The sequence below is a fragment of the Scyliorhinus torazame genome, chromosome 13, assembly GCF_047496885.1.
Source record: "Scyliorhinus torazame isolate Kashiwa2021f chromosome 13, sScyTor2.1, whole genome shotgun sequence".
Lineage (NCBI taxonomy): Eukaryota > Metazoa > Chordata > Chondrichthyes > Carcharhiniformes > Scyliorhinidae > Scyliorhinus > Scyliorhinus torazame.
In genome coordinates, this window is record NC_092719.1 from 223,212,307 (window position 1) to 223,222,883 (window position 10,577).

Below are 10,577 nucleotides of genomic sequence, written 5' to 3' on the forward strand. Positions count from 1 at the left end.
TTGGCACTGCGTCGGAGAGTTTGGCACTGCGTCGGAGAGTTTCGCACTGCGTTGGAGAGTTTGGCACTGCGTCGGAGAGTTTGCCGCTGCGTCGGAGAGTTTGCCGCTGCGTCGGAGAGTTTGCCTCTGCGTCGGAGAGTTTGCCTCTGCGTCGGAGAGTTAGGCACGGCGTTGGAGAGTTTGGCGCTGCGTCGGAGAGTTTCGCACTGCGTTGGAGAGTTTGGCACTGCGTCGGAGAGTTTGGCACTGCGTTGGAGAGTTTGGCACTGCGTCGAAGAGTTTCGCACTGCATCGGAGAGTTTGGCGCTGCGTCGGAGAGTTTGGCACTGCGTCGGAGAGTTTGGCACTGCGTCGGAGAGTTTGGCGCTGCGTCGGAGAGTTTGGCGCTGCGTCGGAGAGTTTGCCGCTGCGTCGGAGAGTTTGGCACTGCGTCGGAGAGTTTGGCACTGCGCCGGAGAGTTTGCCTCTGCGTCGGAGAGTTTGGCACTGCGTCGGAGAGTTTGCCTCTGCATCGGAGAGTTTGCCTCTGCGTCGAAGAGTTTGGCACTGCGTCGGAGAGTTTGGTACTGCGTCGGAGAGTTTGCCTCTGCGTCGGAGAGTTTGCCTCTGCGTCGGAGAGTTTGCCACTGCATCGGAGAGTTTCGCACTGCGTTGGAGAGTTTGGCACTGCGTCGGAGAGTTTGCCGCTGCGTCAGAGAGTTTGCTGCTGCGTCGGAGAGTTTGCCTCTGCGTCGGAGAGTTTGCCGCTGCGTCGGAGAGTTTGGCACTGCGTCGGAGAGTTTGGCGCTGCATTGGAGAGTTTGGCGCTGCGTCGAAGAGTTTGGCACTGCATTGGAGAGTTTGCCGCTGCGTCGGAGAGTTTGGCACTGCGTCGGAGAGTTTGGCACTGCGTCGGAGAGTTTGGCGCTGCGTCGGAGAGTTTGCCGCTGCGTCGGAGAGTTTGGCGTTGCGTCGGAGAGTTTGGCACTGCGTCGGAGAGTTTGGCGCTGCATTGGAGAGTTTGGCGCTGCGTCGGAGAGTTTGGCACTGCGTCGGAGAGTTTGCCTCTGCGTCGGAGAGTTTGGCACTGCGTCGGAGAGTTTGGCACTGCGTCGGAGAGTTTGGTACTGCGTCGGAGAGTTTGCCGCTGCGTCGGAGAGTTTGGCGCTGCGTCGGAGAGTTTGGCACTGCGTCGGAGAGTTTGGCACTGCGTCGGAGAGTTTGCCTCTGCGTCGGAGAGTTTGGCGCTGCGTCGGAAAGTTTGCCGCTGCGTCGGAGAGTTTGGCGCTGCGTCGGAGAGTTTGGCACTGCGTCGGAGAGTTTGGCGCTGCGTCGGAGAGTTTACCTCTGCGTCGGAGAGTTTGCCTCTGCGTCGGAGAGTTTGGCACTGCGTCGGAGAGTTTGGTACTGCGTCGAAGAGTTTGCCTCTGCGTCGGAGAGTTTGCCTCTGCGTCGGAGAGTTTGGCACTGCGTCGGAGAGTTTGGCACTGCGTCGGAGAGTTTGCCGCTGCGTCGGAGAGTTTGGCACTGCGTCGGAGAGTTTGGCGCTGCGTCGGAGAGTTTGCCTCTGCATCGGAGAGTTTGGCACTGCGTCGGAGAGTTTGCCTCTGCGTCGAAGAGTTTGCCTCTGCGTCGGAGAGTTTGGCACTGCGTCGGAGAGTTTCGCACTGCGTCGGAGAGTTTCGCACTGCGTCGGAGAGTTTGGCGCTGCGTCGGAGAGTTTGCCGCTGCGTCGGAGAGTTTGCCGCTGCGCCGGAGAGTTTGGCACTGCGTCGGAGAGTTTGCCGCTGCGTCGGAGAGTTTCGCACTGCGTCGGAGAGTTTGGCGCTGCGTCGGAGAGTTTGGCGCTGCGTCGGAGAGTTTGCCGCTGCGTCGGAGAGTTTGGCGCTGCGTCGGAGAGTTTGGCGCTGCATTGGAGAGTTTGGCGCTGCGTCGGAGAGTTTGGCGCTGCGTCGGAGAGTTTGGCACTGCATCGGAGAGTTTGGCACTGCGTCGGAGAGTCTGGCACTGCGTCGGAGAGTTTGCCGCTGTGTCGGAGAGTTTGGCACTGCGTCGGAGAGTTTCGCACTGCGTCGGAGAGTTTGGCGCTGCGTCGGAGAGTTTGCCGCTGCGTCGGAGAGTTTGCCGCTGCGCCGGAGAGTTTGGCACTGCGTCGGAGAGTTTGCCGCTGCGTCGGAGAGTTTCGCACTGCGTCGGAGAGTTTGGCGCTGCGTCGGAGAGTTTGGCGCTGCGTCGGAGAGTTTGCCGCTGCGTCGGAGAGTTTGGCGCTGCGTCGGAGAGTTTGGCGCTGCATTGGAGAGTTTGGCGCTGCGTCGGAGAGTTTGGCGCTGCGTCGGAGAGTTTGGCACTGCATCGGAGAGTTTGGCACTGCGTCGGAGAGTCTGGCACTGCGTCGGAGAGTTTGCCGCTGCGTCGGAGAGTTTGGCACTGCGTCGGAGAGTTTGGCACTGCGTCGGAGAGTTTGGCACTGCGTCACAGAGTTTGGCACTGCGTCGGAAAGTTTGCCTCTGCGTCGGAGAGTTTGGCACTGCGTCGGAGAGTTTGGCACTGCGTCGGAGAGTTTGCCACTGCGTCGAAGAGTTTGGCACTGCGTCAGAGAGTTTGGCACTGCGTCAGAGAGTTTGGCACTGCGTCGGAGAGTTTGCCGCTTCGTCGGAGAGTTTGGCACTGCGCCGGAGAGTTTGGCACTGCGTCGGAGAGTTTGCCGCTGCGTCGGAGAATTTGGCACTGCGTCGGAGAGTTTGGCACTGCGTCTGAGAGTTTGGCGCTGCGTCGGAGAGTTTGGCGCTGCGTCGGAGAGTTTGGCGCTGCGTCGGAGAGTTTGGCGCTGCGTCGGAGAGTTTGGCGCTGCGTCGGAGAGTTTGCCGCTGCGTCGGAGAGTTTGGCGCTGCGTCGGAGAGTTTGGCACTGCGTCGGAGAGTTTGCCGCTGCGTCGGAGAGTTTGGCACTGCGTCGGAGAGTTTGCCGCTGCGTCGGAGAGTTTGGCGCTGCGTCGGAGAGTTTGGCACTGCGTCGGAGAGTTTGGTGTTGCGTCGGAGAGTTTGCCGCTGCGTCGGAGAGTTTGGTGCTGCGTCGGAGAGTTTGGCACCGCGTCGGAGAGTTTGCCGCTGCGTCGGAGAGTTGGGCACTGCGTCGGAGAGTTTGCCGCTGCGTCGGAGAGTTTGGCACTGCGTCGGAGAGTTTGGCACATCGTCGGAGAGTTTGGCACTGCGTCGGAGAGTTTGGCACCACATCGGAGAGTTTGGCACTGCGTCGGAGAGTTTGGCACTGCGTCGGAGAGTTTGCCGCTGCGTTGGAGAGTTTGCCGCTGCGTCGGAGAGTTTGCCTCTGCGTCGGAGAGTTTGCCTCTGCGTCGGAGAGTTTGGCACTGCGTCGGAGAGTTTGGCACTGCATCGGAGAGTTTGCCGCTGCGTCGGAGAGTTTGCCGCTGCGTCGGAGAGTTTGCCTCTGCGTCGGAGAGTTTGGCACTGCGTCGGAGAGTTTGGCACTGCGTCGGAGAGTTTGGCACTGCGTCGGAGAGTTTGGCGTTGCGTCGGAGAGTTTGGCGCTGCGTCGGAGAGTTTGGCACTGCGTTGGAGAGTTTGGCACTGCGTTGGAGAGTTTGGCACTGCGTCGGAGAGTTTGCCGCTGCGTCGGAGAGTTTGGCACTGCGCCGGAGAGTTTGGCACTGCGTCGGACAGTTTGCCGCTGCGTCGGAGAGTTTGGCACTGCGTCAGAGAGTTTGCCTCTGCGTCGGAGAGTTTGGCACTGCGTCGGAGAGTTTGGCACTGCGTCGGAGAGTTTGGCACTGCGTCGGAGAGTTTGCCGCTGCGTCGGAGAGTTTGGCACTGCGTAGGAGAGTTTGGCACTGCGTCGGAGAGTTTGGCACTGCGTCGGAGAGTTTGGCACTGCGTCGGAGAGTTTGCCGCTGCGTCGGAGAGTTTGCCGCTGCGTCGGAGAGTTTGGCGCTGCGTCGGAGAGTTTGCCTCTGCGTCGGAGAGTTTGGCACTGCGTCGGAGAGTTTGGCACTGCGTCGGAGAGTTTGCCGCTGCGTCGGAGAGTTTGCCGCTGCGTCGGAGAGTTGGGCACTGTGTCGGAGAGTTTGCCGCTGCGTCGGAGAGTTTGGCACTGCGTCGGAGAGTTTGGCACAGCGTCGGAGATTTTGCCTCTGAATCGGAGAGTTTGGCACGTCGTCGGAGAGTTTGGCACTGCGCCGGAGAGTTTGGCACTGCGTTGGAGAGTTTGGCACTGCGTCGGAGAGTTTGGCACCACATCGGAGAGTTTGGCACTGTGTCGGAGAGTTTGGCACTGCGTCGGAGAGTTTGGCACTGCGTCGGAGAGTTTGGCACCACATCGGAGAGTTTGGCACTGCGTCGGAGAGTTTGGCACCACATCGGAGAGTTTGGCACTGCGTCGGAGAGTTTGGCACTGCGTCGGAGAGTTTGGCACTGCGCCGGAGAGTTTGGCACTGCGTTGGAGAGTTTGGCACTGCGTCGGAGAATTTGGCACTGCGTCGGAGAGTTTGCCGCTGCGTCGGAGAGTTTGCCGCTGCGTCGGAGAGTTGGGCACTGCGTCGGAGAGTTTGCCGCTGCGTCGGAGAGTTTGGCACTGCGTCGGAGAGTTTGGCACAGCGTCGGAGATTTTGCCTCTGAATCGGAGAGTTTGGCACGTCGTCGGAGAGTTTGGCACTGCGCCGGAGAGTTTGGCACTGCGTTGGAGAGTTTGGCACTGCGTCGGAGAGTTTGGCACCACATCGGAGAGTTTGGCACTGTGTTGGAGAGTTTGGCGTTGCGTCGGAGAGTTTGGCACTGCGTTGGAGAGTTTGCCGCTGCGTTGGAGAGTTTGCCGCTTCGTCGGAGAGATTGGCACTGCGTTGGAGAGTTTGGCACTGCGTCGGAGAGTTTGGCGCTGCGTCGGAGAGTTTGCCGCTGCGTCGGAGAGTTTGGCACCGCGTCGGAGAGTTTGCCGCTGCGTCGGAGAGTTGGGCACTGCGTCGGAGAGTTTGGCGCTGCGTCGGAGAGTTTGGCGCTGCGTCGGAGAGTTTGCCGCTGCGTCGGAGAGTTTGCCGCTGCGTCGGAGAGTTTGCCGCTGCGTCGGAGAGTTTGCCGCTGCGTCGGAGAGTTTGGCACAGCGTCGGAGATTTTGCCTCTGAATCGGAGAGTTTGGCGCTGCATCGGAGAGTTTGGCACTGCGTCGGAGAGTTTGCCGCTGCGTCGGAGAGTTTGCCGCTGCGTCGGAGAGTTTGGCACTGCGTCGGAGAGTTTGCCGCTGCGTCGGAGAGTTTGCCGCTGCGTCGGAGAATTTGGCGCTGCGTCGGAGAGTTTGGCACTGCGTCGGAGAGTTTGCCACTGCGTCGGAGAGTTTGCCGCTGCGTCGGAGAGTTTGGCACTGCGTCGGAGAGTTTGCCGCTTCGTCGGATAGTTTGGCACTGCATCGGAGAGTTTGGCACTGCGTCGGAGAGTTTGCCGCTGCGTCGGAGAGTTTGGCACTGCGTCGGAGAGTTTGCCACTGCGTCGGAGAGTTTGCCGCTTCGTCGGAGAGTTTGGCACTGCGTCGGATAGTTTGGCACTGCGTCGGAGAGTTTGCCGCTGCGTCGGAGAGTTTGGCACTGCGTCGGAGAGTTTGGCACTGCGTCGGAGAGTTTGCCGCTGCGTCGAAGAGTTTGGCACTGCGTCGGAGAGTTTGCCGCTGCGTCGGAGAGTTTGCCGCTTCGTCGGAGAGTTTGCCGCTGCGTCGGAGAGTTTGGCACTGCGTCGGAGAGTTTGGCACTGCGTCGGAGAGTTTGCCGCTGCGTCGGAGAGTTTGGCACTGCGTCGGAGAGTTTGCCACTGCGTCGGAGAGTTTGCCGCTTCCTCGGAGAGTTTGCCGCTGCGTCGGAGAGTTTGGCACTGCGTCGGAGAGTTTGCCGCTGCGTCGGAGAGTTGGGCACTGCGTCGGTAAGTTTGGCACTGCGTCGGAGAGTTTGGCACTGCGTCGGAGAGTTTGCCGCTGCGTCGGAGAGTTTGGCACTGCGTCGGAGAGTTTGGCACTGCGTCGGAGAGTTTGGCACTGCGTCGGAGAGTTTGCCGCTGCGTCGGAGAGTTTGGCACTGCGTCGGAGAGTTTGGCACTGCGTCGGAGAGTTTGCCGCTGCGTTGGATAGTTGGGCACTGCGTCGGTAAGTTTGGCACTGCGTCGGAGAGTTTGGCACTGCGTCGGAGAGTTTGCCGCTGCGTCGGAGAGTTTGGCACTGCGTCGGAGAGTTTGGCACTGCGTCGGAGAGTTTGGCACTGCGTCGGAGAGTTTGCCGCTGCGTCGGAGAGTTTGGCACTGCGTCGGAGAGTTTGCCACTGCGTCGGAGAGTTTGCCGCTTCGTCGGAGAGTTTGGCACTGCGTCGGAGAGTTTGGCACTGCGTCGGAGAGTTTGCCGCTGCGTCGGAGAGTTTGGCGTTGCGTCGGAGAGTTTGGCACTGCGTCGGAGAATTTGCCGCTGCGTCGGAGAGTTTGGCACTGCGTCGGAGAGTTTGCCGCTGCGTCGGAGAGTTTGCCGCTGCGTCGGAGAGTTTGCCGCTGCGTCGGAGAGTTTGGCACTGCGTTTGGCCACTGACCCTGGAGCGATCGTAGAGTTTAAATTTCTTTCCTTCCCAACATTTCATGGCAACACTGAGCCCCTCAAAATACAAACCATTACAATCCGCTCCTGACTTCGGCCCTATCTTGCACCATCTCTTAACACGATTATGTTTTGCCAATTACTACCACCGTCTCGCAGCACCCTTCACCACTCAAATCAACATAAAAGCCGGCCCAAAGGAGAACCTGGTGTGGTGTGGTATTATAGGTATTACGGTACCTGATAGGCTAAAGCACCATTGGTGGAAACTGTATGCTTTCTATTGGTTAGAATGTATGATAGCTCCGCCCTGCTGGGCGGGGTATAAGAGCCCGTGCCGCCCCAGCAGCCTTCTTTCTGTACCTGAGCTGTTGGGGGAAACATCTAGCTTATTAAAGCCTTCAGTTGGACTACAACCTCGCTTTAGTGGTCATTGAGCGTGCATCATGTGGTTACTTCTCCCAGCAAGGGAGTGAGAGCGAGTTGCTGCCTTAAGCAGAATATTGGATATAGTTAAGTAAATTCTGTTGACTCACTGCTGGCTTCCTCAAGTTACTAACATCACCTGTTTTAATGTATCTTTACGTTGTCCAGTACAATTTACTTTGTTACATGCCGTGGGTTGGTTTTCCACACTAAAGGTGCTATATAAATGCAGTCGTTTGTACTGTAGATGTGTAAATGGAGGAGAGTGCTGTGCAGACGGTGTCAGTGACACAGCAGACACAGGCAATTCGCTGAATAATTGAAAAGTATCACATAAATAAGTAAATAAGTTAAGGATGCCGGAATGGGTACACGAGAAGTCATGGCAACAGGTCGAGACAGCAAGACACTTTTATACCCTCTGCCTGCCGCACACTGATACTCGATAGTTTGTAGTTACTGCCCAAGGTTATTAAATGTGTTTGCTGTGAACTTCAAAGTTTGTTTATATCTCATTCTGTCTTTGTTTTCCTCGGGCTGCATATAGGAGCAAGATAAAGAACCTTGGAGGAGTCTAAGAGGCACCACGATCCACTTCATCAATTATTTATGAATAACTAGAATTGTTTGCAGGTAAATATTGGGCATTGAAGAGACAGGACAGAGTGGGAGAGGCCAGGTCATTCATTACTGAACAAGGAACCCAGAGAACTGCGGTTAGACTAATACTTGCTCATTGATGTGAAGTATTTCAGACCAGTATTGGCCCCACCAGCTTGCATTTATGTGAGTAAAATGTCCCGCTGGCGCATAATTGGGACATTGAGACTGAACCACAGAAGGAGATAGATTGGCAAGTGATCAAGAACTTGGTCAGAAAGGTACGTTTTCAGCTTCTTGAAGAAGAATGGTCAAGAGAGGAAGAGGCTGAAGGAGGGAATGACAGAGTTTAGGAAATGCGGATGTGGGCGCAACTGGGGAACACAGAGCTCCCAGAGAGTAGCGGGATTGGAGGAGGTGCCAGAGATTGGGGGGGGGCAGCACCATGGAGGGATTTGGATACAAGGTTCACCCTCCCCCAACGGTTCCTTTGCCCCATGACCTTAAACCTGTGACCTCTGGTTAATGGCCCCCCTGCCAAGGAACAGAGGGGAGGATTCTCCGACCCACCCAGCCGGCCAATGGGGTTTCCCCTTGTGGGCAGCCCCACGCTGTTGGGAAATCCCCGGGGCGTGGGTGCAATGTCCGCACAACGGAGAATGCCGAAAGCAGAGAGAATCCAGCCCAGTTTCTCTCAATTTACTCTTTCCAGACCCTACTGAAGACCCGTCTTTTAAGAAATTTAGAGTACCCAATTGTTGTTTTTTTACAATTGAGGGGCAATGTAGCGTGGCCAATCCACCTAACCTGCACATCTTTGGGTTGTGGGGGTGAAACCCACGCAGACACGGGGAGAATGTGCAAACTCCACACGGACAGTGACCCAGGGCCGGGATTGAAGACCTTTATTAAATCTCCCCAAAGGTTTCTCTGCTCAAGATTGTAGTTTCTCTCTGCAACTAAGGTATCTCATCACCTCATCCCATTCCAGAAAACCTCCCTCCAACCCCCTCCAAGACAGTGACTCCCTTCCTGAAATGCGGGGCCTGGAACTGGACTGAATCCTCCACTTGGGGCCTCCCATCTGGAAAATCTGAACCATGGCTTTTTTTGTCCAGGAGGTCATTTTTTTCAATTATTTCCGAACATAAGCAGCCGCCATTTCTTTTTATTCTAATGTAGGGACTGGCAACACTTTTACCCAACCTGAGAATTCCTCTAAATATTTACCCAACTTGTGTTTAACTGGCACTGGGATTGGTTGCTTTCTGACACGTGTCTTGAGCATTTTTCTGTCTCTCCTACAGAACGAAGGATGAAGAAGTCTCAATGTTTGAAAACTTGACGGAAAGTTCACAAGTTCTTGAACAGTTTTCCCACAGTAGTTCACAGTTTTGATGTATTGCGAGTGGTTAATATCCCTACGTCTTTGCAAGAGGAATCCCAGTTCTCAATTACATTTCTTGGAAAGTCTGAACTAGTACCTTGCAAAAGTTATGTCTGCAAATTGTGACAATAACATCTGATAAAACCCAGGCCTCCTGATCATTCTTGAGTTTCATTTGAGTGTGTTTTTTAAAAGATTCACTCTCGATGTGGGTGTCTCTGGGAAGACCAATAAAGCGTAACAACCTGTCCTCAGATAATGAAGCAGCCCATACCCAAATGTAGCAAGACCTGGGCAATATCCAGGCTTTGGGCTGGCAAGGGGCAAGTTACATTCATGCCACACAAGTGCCAGGCAATGACCATCTCCAACAAGCGAGGATCTAACCATTTCCCTTGATTTTTAATAATATTATCATCGCTGAATCCCCCACTACTGGCATCCTAATCAGAAACTGAACTGGATTAACCATATAAATACTGTGGCTAGTCCAGTTACAGGTCGAGTAACTCACCTGACCCCCCAAAGCCTGTCCTCCATCTACAAGACAGAAGTCAGGAGTGTGATGGAAACTCTCCACTTGCCTGGATGAGCATGACTCCAATAGCACACAAGGAGCTCAGCACCATCTAGGACAAAGCAGTCCCCTTCATTGCTACACCAGCCACAAACATTCACTCCCTCCACCACCGACGAACAGTGGCAGCCGTGTGTACCATCTACAAGATGCACTGTAGCAACTCACCATGGCTCCAAACACATAACTGCAACCATTTAGAAGGACAGGGGCAGACACATGGGAACACCAACTGGAGCTGAGATGATTGACCTCCAACCACCACAACCATCTTCCTTTGTGCCGGGTATGACTCCCAACCAGCGGAGAGTTTTCCCCCGGATTCCCATTGACTCCAGTTTAGCTCGGGCTCCTTGATGCCACACTCGGTCAAACGCTGCCTTGATGTCGAGGGCAGTCACCCTCACCTCACCTCTGGCATTCCGCTCTTTTGTCCATGTTTGAACCGAGGCTGTAATGAGGTCAGGAGCGGAGTGACCCTGGCGGAACCCAAACTGAGCGTCCGTGAGCAGGTTATTGCTGAGTACGTGCCGCTTGATAGCACTGTTGGTGATCCCTGTTATAATCCCCACGAGACCAATGGGGACGACCGGATTAATCTCCCGGTGAGCCTCGCGGAGTACGAGCTCCCCCCACTAGGGGGCAGAAGCCCATCACCGGGCTCATTAATTCCACAGGATAAACCCAGCCCTGGTAGGAGCCGAGATTCCAGCAGAGTCCCGGCTGGGACATGAGCTGTTGTTTGTTTATACTTTTCCTAAACCAAGGGTTGGAAAAAAAACTTTTTTTTTACTCTCCTTTCTGGACTCCACCTTGACTATCATAACCTCTTTCATCACTTTATCAATCGTCCACAGTGGACTGATAGGGTGGTAATTAGGGTTGGATTTGTCCCGTTTCCTGCATCCAAGTCACACCTGGGCAATTGTCCACATTGCCGGGTACATGCCAGTGTTGTAGCTGTGCTGGAACAGCTTGGCTAGGGGTGCGGAATGTTCTGGAAAGTCTTCAGCATTATTGCCCGAAAATTAGCAGGGC

The 10,577-nt window shown here is 55.7% G+C and overlaps 1 long non-coding RNA gene across 1 annotated transcript in view; it reads left to right on the plus strand.

The window, feature by feature from the left end:
- LOC140387764 (uncharacterized) overlaps positions 1-9,123 on the plus strand; it is a 120,910-nt gene extending 111,787 nt beyond the window's left edge. The window contains exons 4-5 of the long non-coding RNA XR_011934008.1: positions 7,523-7,608; positions 8,883-9,123. This is a non-coding gene — a long non-coding RNA (uncharacterized lncRNA). The remainder of the gene's footprint in view (positions 1-7,522; positions 7,609-8,882) is intronic.
- Positions 9,124-10,577: the final 1,454 nt, after the last annotated feature.